Genomic DNA, 13,019 nt, shown 5'->3' on the forward strand with positions numbered 1-13,019 from the left:
GGTGAGATGATAAACGTCTGCTGTGCTAAGCTGCCTAGTGTGGTGCTTCGTTACGGCGGCCACAGGAAACGGGAACCATAGATTCGCCACGGCTAAGGAGATGATAATGCCAGCTCTGAGGTTGTTGTGGGATTACGGGAGATTGTCAAAAATGCTTAGCAAGCTGCTGGGCATGACAGACAGGCTCAAACCGGCAGATTCTATTCACCACGCGCCCAGGAGCCCTTTTCCCAACCTGCTTATTAGCTTGACCTTGGGGTTGCACCACTTCCATTTTATTTCGTGATATTTTATTTTGCTGGCTGGCAGTGGGAGAAGGGCAGGGAACTCAGAGGCCCTGAATGTAAATGTATGTAAAATGTGAAATGCAGTTTAGACTGTCGAGCCAAGAGCCCTGGAAGCCCAATCTCATTACTTCTCTCTCTCTCACACACACACACACACACGCATGTGCACACACATGCACGCACACAGGGATTGCCACGCTGGGTGAGAATCTGGCTGTGGCCACCAGCCAAAGCTCACGAGAAAGGCAGAGGCAGGACCAGGCAGGGGGCTCTGCTCGCTCTCCCAGCTCTTATCAAAGGCAGGAGAGTGGTGACAGAGTCCTTTGCACGTACATCATCCACCCTCTTTTTTCTGTCTCCTTTCTTGTGTCTCTCTCCTCTCCCCGACTTCCTCCACCTCCCCTTCCTAATGGACCCAACTTGCGGAGATTCCTGGCTGCTGTGTACCTCCTGCAGCATGCTAATTAAATGTTTCAAATGGTTCTTATCCATGGTTAAGTGAAGATAAAATTTTAATGATTTAATTAGCAAGCTCAAAGAAAAAAAAATCATAATGGAGAAAGGCGTTTGCCAGTGTCCCGAGCTTTGAGCCTTCCTTGTCAACGCAGCATTTGAGTTGCAGGAGGCTGGGTCCTGAAAGGTGCTTGGACACCCTGCCCTGAAGTGCCGCTTGTCCCCCAGAGAGGGAGGGCTGCTGTCTTCTGTGTCACAGTGGCCACCGCCCAGGGGAAAGGCAAAGGAGAGCCAGCCAGCCTCATTGGGCCCAATAACTTGGAAATCAAATGGAAGCGCCCAATGCAGTTTTGCAAAGGATACTCCAGAAACTGCTCCGTCTTTCGTGTCCTTGTGACTTTTTTCCGTTTTCCTTTTTTTTGGCTCCCTGGTTTTCAACGTGGGTAACTGCTTTATTTCCAGCCTCGTTAAATGTTCCGAGTTTGCTGAAAGAAACCTTTCATTGCTTTGAAGAGGATGGGGTCTAGACGGAAAAGTTAATTGCCTTGTTTGAAGATTTTTGGTGTTTCCGTTCTGCAGGCTCCCATCTTCCAAAGTGGGATATTTTTTTTTTGATGCAAAGAAGCCGGCAGCGAGAGCCCTCATCATAGAAGGATCTTTCTCCAGGAGGTGCTACCCTGTCCTGCCCACCCCAGCTTCCACCAGCAGCTTCCTTTATGCTCCCTTTCCCACCTCCCATGCAGCTTCCACAGATTCCCCAAGTGGCCTTGGAGTGTTCACTCAGCAGACAACATCATGTCCTGAAAAGCCAGTGGATGGCACCTCCCTGGCCGGCTCTGGCAGAGAGAGAAGTGATGCGCATGCCCAGCAGCTTCCAGAATTGGTTTTGAAAGTGGAACTCTCGGTGCCCACTCCTGGCACTGACTAGACGTGGGGCCAAGTGTGTTCCCGTCCTCGCTGGAGTGGACAACGCCTACACGTATAGCGGCTCCGGTCCTGCCTGCCCTAAGCTGAAGTCGCTGTGTCCGCATCATCTGCATGATGGGAGCAGAGTCCCCCATGATTGTTGGAAATCTCTTTGTTTGGCACAGGGCTTTACACACAGGAGGTTCTACTAAAAAGTGGAATAAATGTGTAACGGACACTTTCAGTGCACCCTCCCCTTTCCAACCCTCTCTCTTTCCCCTCTGGCCTCACCGTTTGCACTGACCATGTCTTTATTGTCTGTGTTTCTGGTGCTTTGACGTCTGGGGCCTTTCTGACCCTGGAGGGACTGTCCCTCCAGGACTATCCAATTCCTAGAGACAGCAAACAACGGGCCTGGGGGCACTCCTTCCAAATGCAACCCAGAGTGCCATACCCCGCCCCCTCCTCCATGGGGCTCTCAAACTCTGGGCCAATATTCTCCAGCCTGATCTCCCCAGGGCCGGGTAGCAGCAAACTGGGGACAGCCCCTCTGGCCCAGAGCCCATCGGAATTATTCAAACCAGCAGCTCCTCAGCCTGCTTACCCTGCCTCGTCCATTCCTTCCTGCAGAAAGCACGATAAAGCCTCCTGCCCACAGTGCCCACCTCCCTCGGTCTCCCCACTGACCCTGGTGCTGCCCCACGTGGCCCTGCATGGTGTGCAGCCTCCTGTTTCCAGAGAGTGTAAAAACTCCTTCCTTCGTGACAGTCATTTCCATGTCTGCGTGTCTTACCACGCCCGATTCTAGCAAATCCCAAGTCCAAGTACCCTTCGGACACCACTGTGGTGCACTGTACCTAACTTCCCATGGCATCAGGACCCTCTCTGGTCCCTGGAAAGTGCCTGAGCATGACTGTCCCCAATGGCCCTCAGCCATCGACTGGCATATATAAATATAGTATATTTGATATACTGTATCTGATATATTATAGAAATATACCAGATATATCTATTTATCAGATATATTATGTCTATATAATATAATATAGTATAACATTATATTATATATAATATAAATATAACATGTATATAAAAATAGAATGTAAGTATATGTACAAATATTCCACCCCCTCTGCCCCTAGTTGGGATAACTCTGAGGCACACGTTTTTTACTGACTCACCGAGTACCACAGCAGGAGGCAGTCTCAGTTACCCACAGTGGCGGTCAGCTTGTTAATGCACCTTTGAATGGATGCTTTTCCTCTCCTCTCTCACTTCTGCATTCCCCAACTCGTGCTTCCTGGGACCATCTCCCAAATAAACTACCTACCTAGTTTATTTGCATCCTAGTCTCGGGGTCTGCCCCTAGGAAAATCCAAGCTAAGACGGAATGATTGAATGAATGTGCGCCATCCCATCGCCTTCCAGTGGAAGCATGCCACCCTGCTAGACTGGACTAGTCTGGTACCCGAGTGATCCAGAGACTTGCCAGTGTCCTCTTGTATCGTGTAAACTGATTCCAGAACCTAAAACTGGGTAGTTCAGATTCTCTCTTTCTTTGGAATTCAAATGAAGAAACAGGGAATTGGTTTGCTATTTGGTGGTGAGACCAGATGCAACAGAACCGTGGAGAGTAGCTGAGTTGTGTTCATGGTGGAGCTGCTACTGAGGCCTCTGGAGCTGTCGTGAATCCAGACCCCTTCTTAGCATTGGACTTTGTGAAGCCCAGCCCTCAACAGCTGTCTCAGGGTTTGCCTACGAGCTACAAATATCCAGATCCACTCTCCACTCTTCTTCCCTCTGCTCTCAGCCCAGGAGGCTGATCAGTATGGATGACGTCAATGGACTACTCATCTTTGGCTTACCATTGGGCTTAACCACTGGGGAGCCCCAGAAGGAGTTCAGAGGGACAGAGGAGGTCAAGGCCAGTGTGTTGATTTCCCTGGCTCCCTCCTTGAGGGGTCACCTTGGGCCAGTTGTGTCCCGTAACCGAAGGTGGCTCTCTCCACGTGCCTCTCTCCTCCCTGCTTCTTGTAATCCGCTCCGCCATGCCCCTTTGGGCCTGGACATGGGGGAGCTCCTGTGTTACTAGCCCCAAGGTTCTTCATCTCCCTGTGGTTTCCCAGCAGACTTCCCAACCATTTGTCTTTCTTAAAGCCCTTCTTGAGTCATCCTAATTTGAGTGCGCCATCTTTGCTGTGAGGATCCTGATGGAGACTTCCCTTTTTCTTGTGTTAGCCTGGGTGGGTCCCTGTTCCTTGCAACCAACTGCGTGACTTTGGGGTTCAACAGGCAGACGAGAGTGTCTGCGTCTGTGAGCCCACCCTCTAAAACAGCATTGGTGACATTGGGGATCATCACCAGGGGTGTTGGTTCATTGGTGTATACTTTGCATCCCCACACAGCCCCATTCCTTTCCTTCAGAGAGGAGGACCCAGGGCTGAGATATTCCTGCCAAAAAGCCTTTTCCTGTCATTAATATGTTAATAAATGCTGTCAAGGAACCGTCGCAGTCCATGGAATTTGCTGTTGGCAGAGACTGCATGCTGCCAGACAAGGTTGTGTCTGTTCCACAAAAGCCCGGCTGCCTCTGCCAGGAGATCTTGGCATCGGAGGTCACCGAGGCCCGCCGTGGGACCTACCTACCCTGTCAACAGTGACAATGTCTCATGTATGAATAATGCCTCCACAGAGCGTCTCTAAATTCCTTCCTGCAAAGAAGGCAGTGGGGACTCTGGAGGGGAAGTGAGCATCTGCCCAGCGCTCCAAGGCAAAGGGAGATGGGGAGCGGAGGAAGGAAGGGCAGGGACGAAAGGCAAGCTCAGGGGAGAGGGGATGAGAGCCGGATGAGGGCAGGACAAGCGGGACCCGTGTGCGAGAGGCGCTACGGACCCCAGACAGATTCAAAGGAGATGGAAACGTCAGTACAAGGAAAGTAGGTGGACTGAAAAATCAATGGTGGTGCTGAAGGGTCTCAGAGAATCAATATTAGCATACAGCACGCAGAAGAGCGGCTGGCGTGGGTGCTGTGGAAGATGCAGACGAGCCAAAACACGCGGAATGGGGAGGGCTGAGCAAGTCGTGCAAGGGGAGCGTATCCGTGAGCTATTGATAGAAAATTGTTGCAAAACAAAACCACCCCAAACTCAAAGGCTTTGAACTCCAACTATTTCTCCTTGAGGGTCTGAGAGTCGGCAGAGTGTTGAATGATCCAGTGTTGGCTCTTCCTCCAGTGGGCTAGCCAGGCATGTCCTGCTCATGACGATGGCAGAAGGACGAAAGAACAAAGCCAAATGTGCACGCGCTCTTCAAGTCCAGGCTGAGAACTGGCACACCGTCACGCCCTCCTCATTCTATGGGGCAAAGCAAGTCCTGGGAGGGAACCCACAGTCAGGGTATCGGGGAACATGCTCCTTCCTTTCAAGGGGAAGAAATGCAGAGTCACATGGCAAGGAGCTTGGACACAGTGAGGGGAAGGAACAGGGCCGGTGATGGGCAAATGGCAGAGAGGCCTCCATCAAATCAGACTTGGGGGTTCCTCACCAAAGCATGGATTTGCCTGGTCAGCCCTGTCTCTCTGCTCCTTCCCTTCCTTGCTGGCTCTTTCTTTATCCAGTCTCTAGATTGTAAACTCTCCGAGAGCAGGACTCGGTGATCTCTTCCTTCTGGCTGGTCTTCTGCGCTGGCATCCCATGGCCAGGGGTTCAGGCCGCCTACAGGTATTAATGGTGTGTCTCCTAGTGTTGGGTCCTGTGGGACGAGAGGGCAATTCCTCATCCCTTTGTTCATTCAATTCTTTAGAATTCCATAAGTTTGTAAGTGATCAAAGGAAGGGATGACTGGAAGACAACTTTTAAATTATTTTACAATCTGAGCAGCCATTTGAACTAATCTGACGGTGAACTTCTTTCAGTGTCTGGAAACGACTCTGATTTCTAAACAACATGTTGGTGTCTGTGGAAATTAGGAAGCAAGGGAAAAGAACCTACTTTCAAATTTAAACCTTCAGACTTTTCCAGAAGAGGGTTTTAAAGCTTCTCAATTTGAGTGAACTCACATATTACTCTGAGACTGTCTACCTAGTGTACATTTTTCCAGAAAGGGTAGTTTTTTTTAGCGCCCTCTCTGTAATGTCTCTCTGGCTTTGCGGTTGTATTCCAAGAACCAGAATGGCTTGAATCGGAGGCCTTGTAATCCTGGATGTCACGAGTCCAGAAGGCAGGGGCTCATGATGAACACCCTCTGTGCCCAAGCCCACTCTGAGTACAACACATCTGTACCAGAATCCTGAAGCATGCCCCAGGATGCAACCCAAGCCATCCCCCAGGCCCCATGTGGCTCTGTTCCATATAGGCTCACACGGACAGAAACAAACCATCAAATGATGCTCATTTAAAATAATTCCAATATTGGATCTTTTTTTCTCTTAAAATATTAAAGGAAATGAAATTGTGACCAATAACAGCCTTCTCTTTAAGAAACCCTAAAAAAAAAAAGATCAGTAAACAAGAACTTTCATTTGCCTTTCTAGTCTGGAAAGGAGTCTTGCCTTTTCCCCAGCGTTAGGAGCCCTCTCAGGAAAGGTGGGGCTCTGTCATTCTGCCGGTCTCACCTTTCCCCATCTGCCCATGCGAAATCCTAACAGGAAACTTCTGGCAAATAAAACTGCTCGCCTTGGTACAGTTATCCGGCACGGATGGTGAACCCTCATTGTGTTTAGTGCTTGGGATTAACCATGAACATGTAGTGGTCAGTTGGGCTCAGGGATTTTTCTCCAGCCGTCTCAGGGAGCAGGCAGTGTGTCCACGGGGTGACACCCTGTTTTCTGAGCAGCATTTGGAAGATTTTCATGCAGCTTCCAGCCTCAGGCCACTCCCCAGTGGGAAATTGACCGGGAGAAGTCAGTCAATAAATCAAGAATTGCGCACAACATTTTCGTTTGCTCCACTTAAACTGATGTGTGCTGGGGAGCCCTCCCCGGCTCCTCCGACACAAAGGCAGGTCTTTAAATATCACTTAAACGGGGCAAAACACTTAGGATCCTCATCTTGAGCGAGGATAATTGGCTGGAGCAGATGGGGAGATTTCCCAAAGCAAACGTCCTCAGTCCATTACATATTCCATCGATCGGACCCCAGGGTTCTCTGCATCTCTGTCAGAGCCCGGAGGAGCTCTCGTTTCCCCTGCTTTTCTACTTCTAGAGTCACTGCCGTCGGCTTTCTGGATTAGCAAGCGCGCACCGGGTAAGGATTCCCAACCATCCTGCTCCCTCCTTTTCCCTCCATGGGAAGGAAACAGCTGAATGACACAGGCTCATCACCAGGACTGGGCCCCAGTGTGCCCCACAGACAGAAAATGGGAAGGGGGCTGGCTGAGCTGCCGAGAGAGTTGGAGGCATCCTCTGTGTCCCTGGGGGCCGCCCGTCGCCTCCGGGCCGCTCATCTTGCTGGCAGACCGTAACTAGGGTTTCCACGTAGGCTGAGCCTGCGTTCCCGGCATGTCACCACTTCAGATTTGTTCACTTTAAGGCTCTGCTGAAGGGAAGAGAGAAACTGAATACTGCCCTTCCTCTCAAGAGGCGCATAAGATGCCGCAAGCTCTCCCTGGGCAGGAGCATCCTTGCCTGATTTCGAGGGAGATGTATCACATGGCCCCAAAATGCAGACGGGGGTGACACAGAGAGAGCCCCAGCTAGACCTTGGCTTCCAGACACCACGGCCAAAATGCAAAGGCAAACAGAAGAAATTGAGTGTCGGCTTTTGAATGTCTGAAGGGCTTTTTCAAGCATGATAACTTCGACTATTTGTGGTTTTCTACTTTGCAGAACTTGATAATTTAAGCTCCAATTAAATGGGAGTCCACTGGGCCAGGAATCGGCATTGGCAAAGTCTGCTCGAGTGGTACCCAAGTTTGAGAAATAAGCAAGAGCATCTTATAATAACACTCCCTGTACTCGCCACACCTTCCACTTCCCTAACCCCCTCCCCCGCCAGTGAACGAGCTTTGGAAGCCCTCTGATGAGGGACAATGAACTTTAGGTGTCAGGGGTGGCCGATGAGGCAGTCAGCAGCATTTTATAGGATTATTGGGGTTCCCACTGTTGACTTGACTTGACCCTGCCATAAAAAGTGCCTGGGGTCTTTCAGAGTGACAAAGGTGAAAACACTTGATAATACCTCTGTTGTGGGTTGAATTGTGTCCCCCTAAAAGGTAAGTTGAAGTCCTAACCCCCAATATCTGTGGATGTGACCTTATTTGAGAAAAGGTCTTTGCAGATGGAATCAGGTTACCATGAGGTCATTCTGGATTAGAGTGGGCCCTATTCTAATGACTGGTGTTGTTACATGACAAAGGAAATTCGGACGCCCAAAGCACAGGGTGAACTCCATAAGAAGACGGAGGCAGAGACTGGAGTGATGTATCTACAGGCCAAGGGACAGCAGGGAATGCCAGCAACCACCAGAAGCTAGAAAAGAGACGTGGAACAGATTCTCCCTTTCAGCCTCCAGAAGGAATCAACCCTGCCGACACCTTGATTCTGGAGTCTGGCATCCAGAAATGTGACAGAGTCACAATGTTGTTTTGAATCTTAGCTTGTAGTCATTTCTTACCTCCTGGGCAGCCCCAGGAGACTGACACAACTTCCATTTGGGGCATCACGGCTCTCATTCGTTGGGGGTCATGGAGTAAATACAAGTTTTTTGGAAGGCAATTGGGTGAGACCTATGCAAATGCCAAATGCCCTGACCTTCTGACCCAGCTACTCCTCTCCTAGGAATTTATCCTACAGATGTATTCACACGGGTACCCAGAAGCATTTGGGTACATCGTAGAAGTTAGCCCCAAATGGAAAACAACCCAAATAAATAGGCGTCTGCTGGAATAAATTATGGTACTTTCACTCTATGAAAAAGATTGTGCAAAAGAAATGAAAACGAATGAGGAAGTTCTCTACGTGCCGATATGGAACAGTATACAAGACACGTTGTTAAGTGAAAAGATCAAGATGCCAAAGCGAGTACAATTTGTTTTGAAATTAAAGGAATTATACACATGTGTATAAAAAGTATATGGAGGAGGGGCTGGCCCCGTGGCCGAGTGGTTAAGTCTGTGCACTCCGCTGCAGGTGGCCCAGTGTTTCGTTGGTTCGAATCCTGGGCACGGACATGGCACTGCTCATCAGACCACGCTGAGGCAGCGTCCCACATGCCACAACTAGAAGGACCCACAACGAAGAATATACAACTATGTATTGGGGGGCTTTGGGGAGAAAAAGGAAAAAATGAAATCTTTAAAAAAAAAAAAAAAGTATATGGAGGAATAGTTACACTCGCCTCTCCCTGCATGCCCCTTTCTACTGATGAAATCTCCTCTCTCTGCAAGGGGCACCCAGTCTTTAAAAACCTTTTTTTTTTTTAAATTCTTGTGCTCTCTAGTTGGTAATATTATTTTCAGTTCATGAGCTGATTTTCAGTTTGCACAATTTGAAGATGAATTTGGTGATTGTTAAATGAAAAGGAGAAAACAATTTCTTGCAAGTTGCTGGCTACAGGAAGTGGGGGGTTTAGGAGCTTTAGGGGGACATTCCGCGGTGAGGACACCGCAGAAGTCATCCATCTCGTGAGACTGTCCCTGTTTAGCTTGACAACTGCCCTCGCGGCTCAACACACGTTCCAGACATGGCCTCGTGTTGGGTTACTCTGGATGCTATGACACCACAGCTCACCCCAGCTTGACCCAGAGGACACAAGGGCAAGAAGTGTTGGCTTCACCCCCAGGACCCCCCAGCGCCCAAGAGCATCTTTACATTCAAAGCCTTGCTACCAGTGAGGTGGGGAGGGCTGCCATGACTGTCCCCATTTGACAGATGGGGAAACTGAGGCAGGGCAGTTTCGTGGCTTGTCCGTGATCACAGAGTGAGGGTTTCCACCCAAGTCTCCTGACTATGACTTTGTTCTTTCTCTACGGGGTCCTGAATGCAATTGGAAAACCAGAGACTAAAGCAATAACTCATTGAGTTCACAATAAAAAAAAAAAAAAAGTTGCTTTAACCTTCACCCTGACAGAATATTGCCTATCCAGCAGCCAGAGTGGTCCTTTAAAAACAGAGGTCAAGTCATGTCACTGCTCTGCCCTGAACTCCCCTGAAGGTTCTTCATCGCCAAGAGTAAAAGCCAAATCCTTGCCAACGCTACAGGGTCCATGTGATCCGTCCCATCCCCCCATTGCTGGGCTGACCTTGTCCGCCATCTCTGAACTTGATACACCCATCGTGCCGCCTCTCGGGCCAGCGTGCCTCCTGGCTACCCACAGCACTCCTCAACCTCTGTACTTGTCGTCTGGTCCCCGGAGCGCCCTCCTGGTGTCTGGAAGGCTGAGTGGCTTGTTGCATTTAAACATCACCTCTCAGCCAGGCCCTTCCAACCACTTTCATTGAATTTGCAAACCCGCCCGGCACTCTCCTCTGCTTCATTTTTCTTCGAGGCAGTTTCCTTCAAACATTCAATGTAATGGACTTACTACTTTGTGTGTCTCTCTTTCCCTGTTATGGACTAAATTTTGTCTCCCTAAAATTCATATGTTGAAGCTCTAACCCCCAATACGACTGTGTTTGGAGATGGGGCCATTGAGGGGGTAATTGAGGTTAAATGAGGCCATAAGGGCGGGGCCCTGATCCAGATAAGACTGGTGGCCTTATAAAAAGAGAAACAGACCCCAGATCTCTCTCTCCCTGCAGGTGCACAGAGGAAACGCCCTCTGCAAGCCGGGAAGAGAGCTCTCACCAGAAACCAGCCCTGATGGCACCATGATCTTGGGCTTCCAACCTCCAGAACCATGAGAAGTAAATTGTTGTTTAAGCCGCCCCATCTGTGGTGTCTTGTGGTGGCGGCCTGAGCAGACGACACATCCCTGTCACCCTGGTTGGAATGTCTGCTCCACGAAGATGGACGTTTGGATGTCTTGTTCTCTTCTGTATAACTACCTGCTACAAGCATGCTCCATAAATGTTTGCTGAGTGCATAGATGACTTTGCATCTGGCCCCCACAGGGAATGGGGAGAAGAGTCTTGGGGCTTCTTAAGATGTCTGACCACCAGGGGGACAATGAGTCAGTTGACTGGTGACAATCGCTGCTTTTCCCAGCTCCCTTCCTGGACAGTATTCAGGGGTCTGGCCTGCAACCCCGCATCTGTCAAGATGATTCTCTCTCCTTGCTTCCAACCCTTGGGCAGCCGCTCAGTCCCTGGCTAGCAGATTTTCCAGCTCTGTGTTACCAGATGTAACCAGTTACCTTTGCAGCGCTTCAAAGGTGAAAAACTGCCGCGTGCGCTGCCAGTTACAGATCAGGTGGGTGTGTATTCCCGAGTCCTCTTCCAACACTCCCACCGCAGGCGGCAGTACTTTCAGATGCAAGCCCTGGGGACGCCGAGCTGCCCCTCTGAGCTGGGAGCCTGCCACGTTGTGTGAAGCCGAGATAGCAAGGACAGCACAGGTAACCCCCTGCCTGACTCCGCATTGCACACCACCGTTTATTTTCTGCACCTGGTGCCAACACACGAGACATGTGCCATATGCCCACTTATTTCCAAAGACTCTAGGATTCTAGAGGCATCGGCTGCTTTCACACACACAGGGAGGGGTGATCATCGCCGACACATGGAGCGCGCCTGTGTCTGTGTGCCAGGAGGCTCCACGATCCTTTCTGGCCACCTCCAACACGCACATATGGTGTTGGAGGTGTCATAATTCTAGACACATAGCATATGTCCTTGGAGCAGACAAAGCGCTAAATTAATTCTAAACGCTAGTTGTGAGTTTCTTGCCGAAACGCTCCCTCGCTGTATAAATAGCCTTGCACTCTACATTTCCTGCGGCGGGCTCTGCCGAGGCCCAGATATGGGATTCTGCCTTTATTTTTATAGCGCTGAGCAGTCTTCAAAATAGCTTCCTCTCCGTAAAGGGAAAGTGGAAAAAAATGATTCAGTGCTCAGCAAAGGGATGTTTGCCGGGTCTAACTCGGAGCCCTCTCCTCTTGTTTCAGCAGGAGGCACCTCGGCGCTCTGAAGGATGCTCCTCCAGATCCTGTAAGGAGGGGCGTCTCGTTCAGGTTCTTTCCTTCTCTTCTCCAGGAGAGGCTGCGTCCCCACTGAAATCGGGAGTCTGGGCTTCTTGGCCCAAGTCCTACCTCCTGCTTCCTGCTGAGTTGAGGGTTTGCTCCATATTTGTACTGACCCCATAGGGAACATCGGGGCCTCCTCTGTGAACTTGAGATGCACTGGATTTGGGACCAGAACAAACTAGAATCCTGGTCAGAGGATGCCAGAATGAGGTAGAAAACAGCTCTCTGGGTGTGCGTGTGTAGGGAGTGGGGAAGTGAGGACAGAGGAGCAAGGCCCATGGGTCTCAGCCTGACCCGTGGCCCCTCCCCTTCCCTCCCCTCTCCTCTTCTCTCCTCCTCTCCCTTCCCCGCTCCTCTCCCCGCCTCTCCTCTCCTCTTCCCCCCTCTCCCCACCTCCTGTTCCAGCCTCTAGGTTTCCAGCTCACCTTCCCCACAAGGGGATCACCCGGGACCTCAGCCGCTCCACCTGGTTATTGTACAGGTCGCAGAAAAGTGGACCCCTCTGGGTGCACACAACTGTAAGGGTGCTTACCTTAGCAAGTGGACCATGCCCTTTGCAGAGAAGTCTCTCCTTCCTCTGAGCAGATGCACAGAGCTCCTTGAATGGAGGACGGGATGGATTTTGGCTCCTGCTGGCCCTCTCAGCTGGGCGTCTCTGCACAGGGCAGTTTCCAGCCCCATGGCGGCAAACCAGGAATGTGACTCCGGCATGTGGCTGAGGCGGCTGCAACCTTCCAATCTCTCAGGGCAGCTGGCTCCCGGCAGAGGCTAGAGCTCCATGGGTGACGCCAGGTAGGAAGAAATGAGGGGGCATGTGACTGACATTTGCACAGGGGGAGGCCTGAGGGCTGCCCGGCTGTGGAGGCCTGAAGAGCCCTGAGAGATGGTTCTGTTTTCGGGCTCCTCCCGGTCCCGGGCTGAGAAATTGGAGGCAATGGCCTCACGCTGGCAGCCTTGGAGCTGCTGCCATTTTCTCCGTGGCCGGGAAATGCACGCGTCTGTGACATGGGGTCGGGCCTCAGGGGGGAAAGGGGGCGAGCAGAACCACCCCCTATACAATGAACCCCTTTTTTTTCTGTAACACATCCCCTTTATATATTGACTTTAAACATCATGAGCGGCTTGCATTTCTAAGAAATCACACAATACAGTAATACATTGTAAAATTTTTTTCAAGCAGAACATGGAATAAAAAGGTCAAGTTTCCTCTTATTTCCATCTCTCCACTTTCTCTTCACAGAGGAACCATTGTTG

The 13,019-nt window shown here is 50.5% G+C and overlaps 1 long non-coding RNA gene across 2 annotated transcripts in view; it reads right to left on the bottom strand.

Annotated features, from left to right (window-relative positions):
* Positions 1-12,757, bottom strand: part of LOC138917052 (uncharacterized) — a 33,191-nt gene extending 20,434 nt beyond the window's left edge. Inside the window, exon 1 of one of the 2 annotated variants that reach the window (XR_011424455.1) lies at positions 12,298-12,757. This is a non-coding gene — a long non-coding RNA (uncharacterized lncRNA). The remainder of the gene's footprint in view (positions 1-12,297) is intronic. The other variant, XR_011424456.1, reaches the window with a different exon arrangement.
* Between the last annotated feature and the right edge of the window lie 262 nt (positions 12,758-13,019).

The sequence above is a fragment of the Equus caballus genome, chromosome 13 (genome assembly GCF_041296265.1).
Source record: "Equus caballus isolate H_3958 breed thoroughbred chromosome 13, TB-T2T, whole genome shotgun sequence".
In the NCBI taxonomy this organism is placed as follows: Eukaryota; Metazoa; Chordata; class Mammalia; order Perissodactyla; family Equidae; genus Equus; species Equus caballus.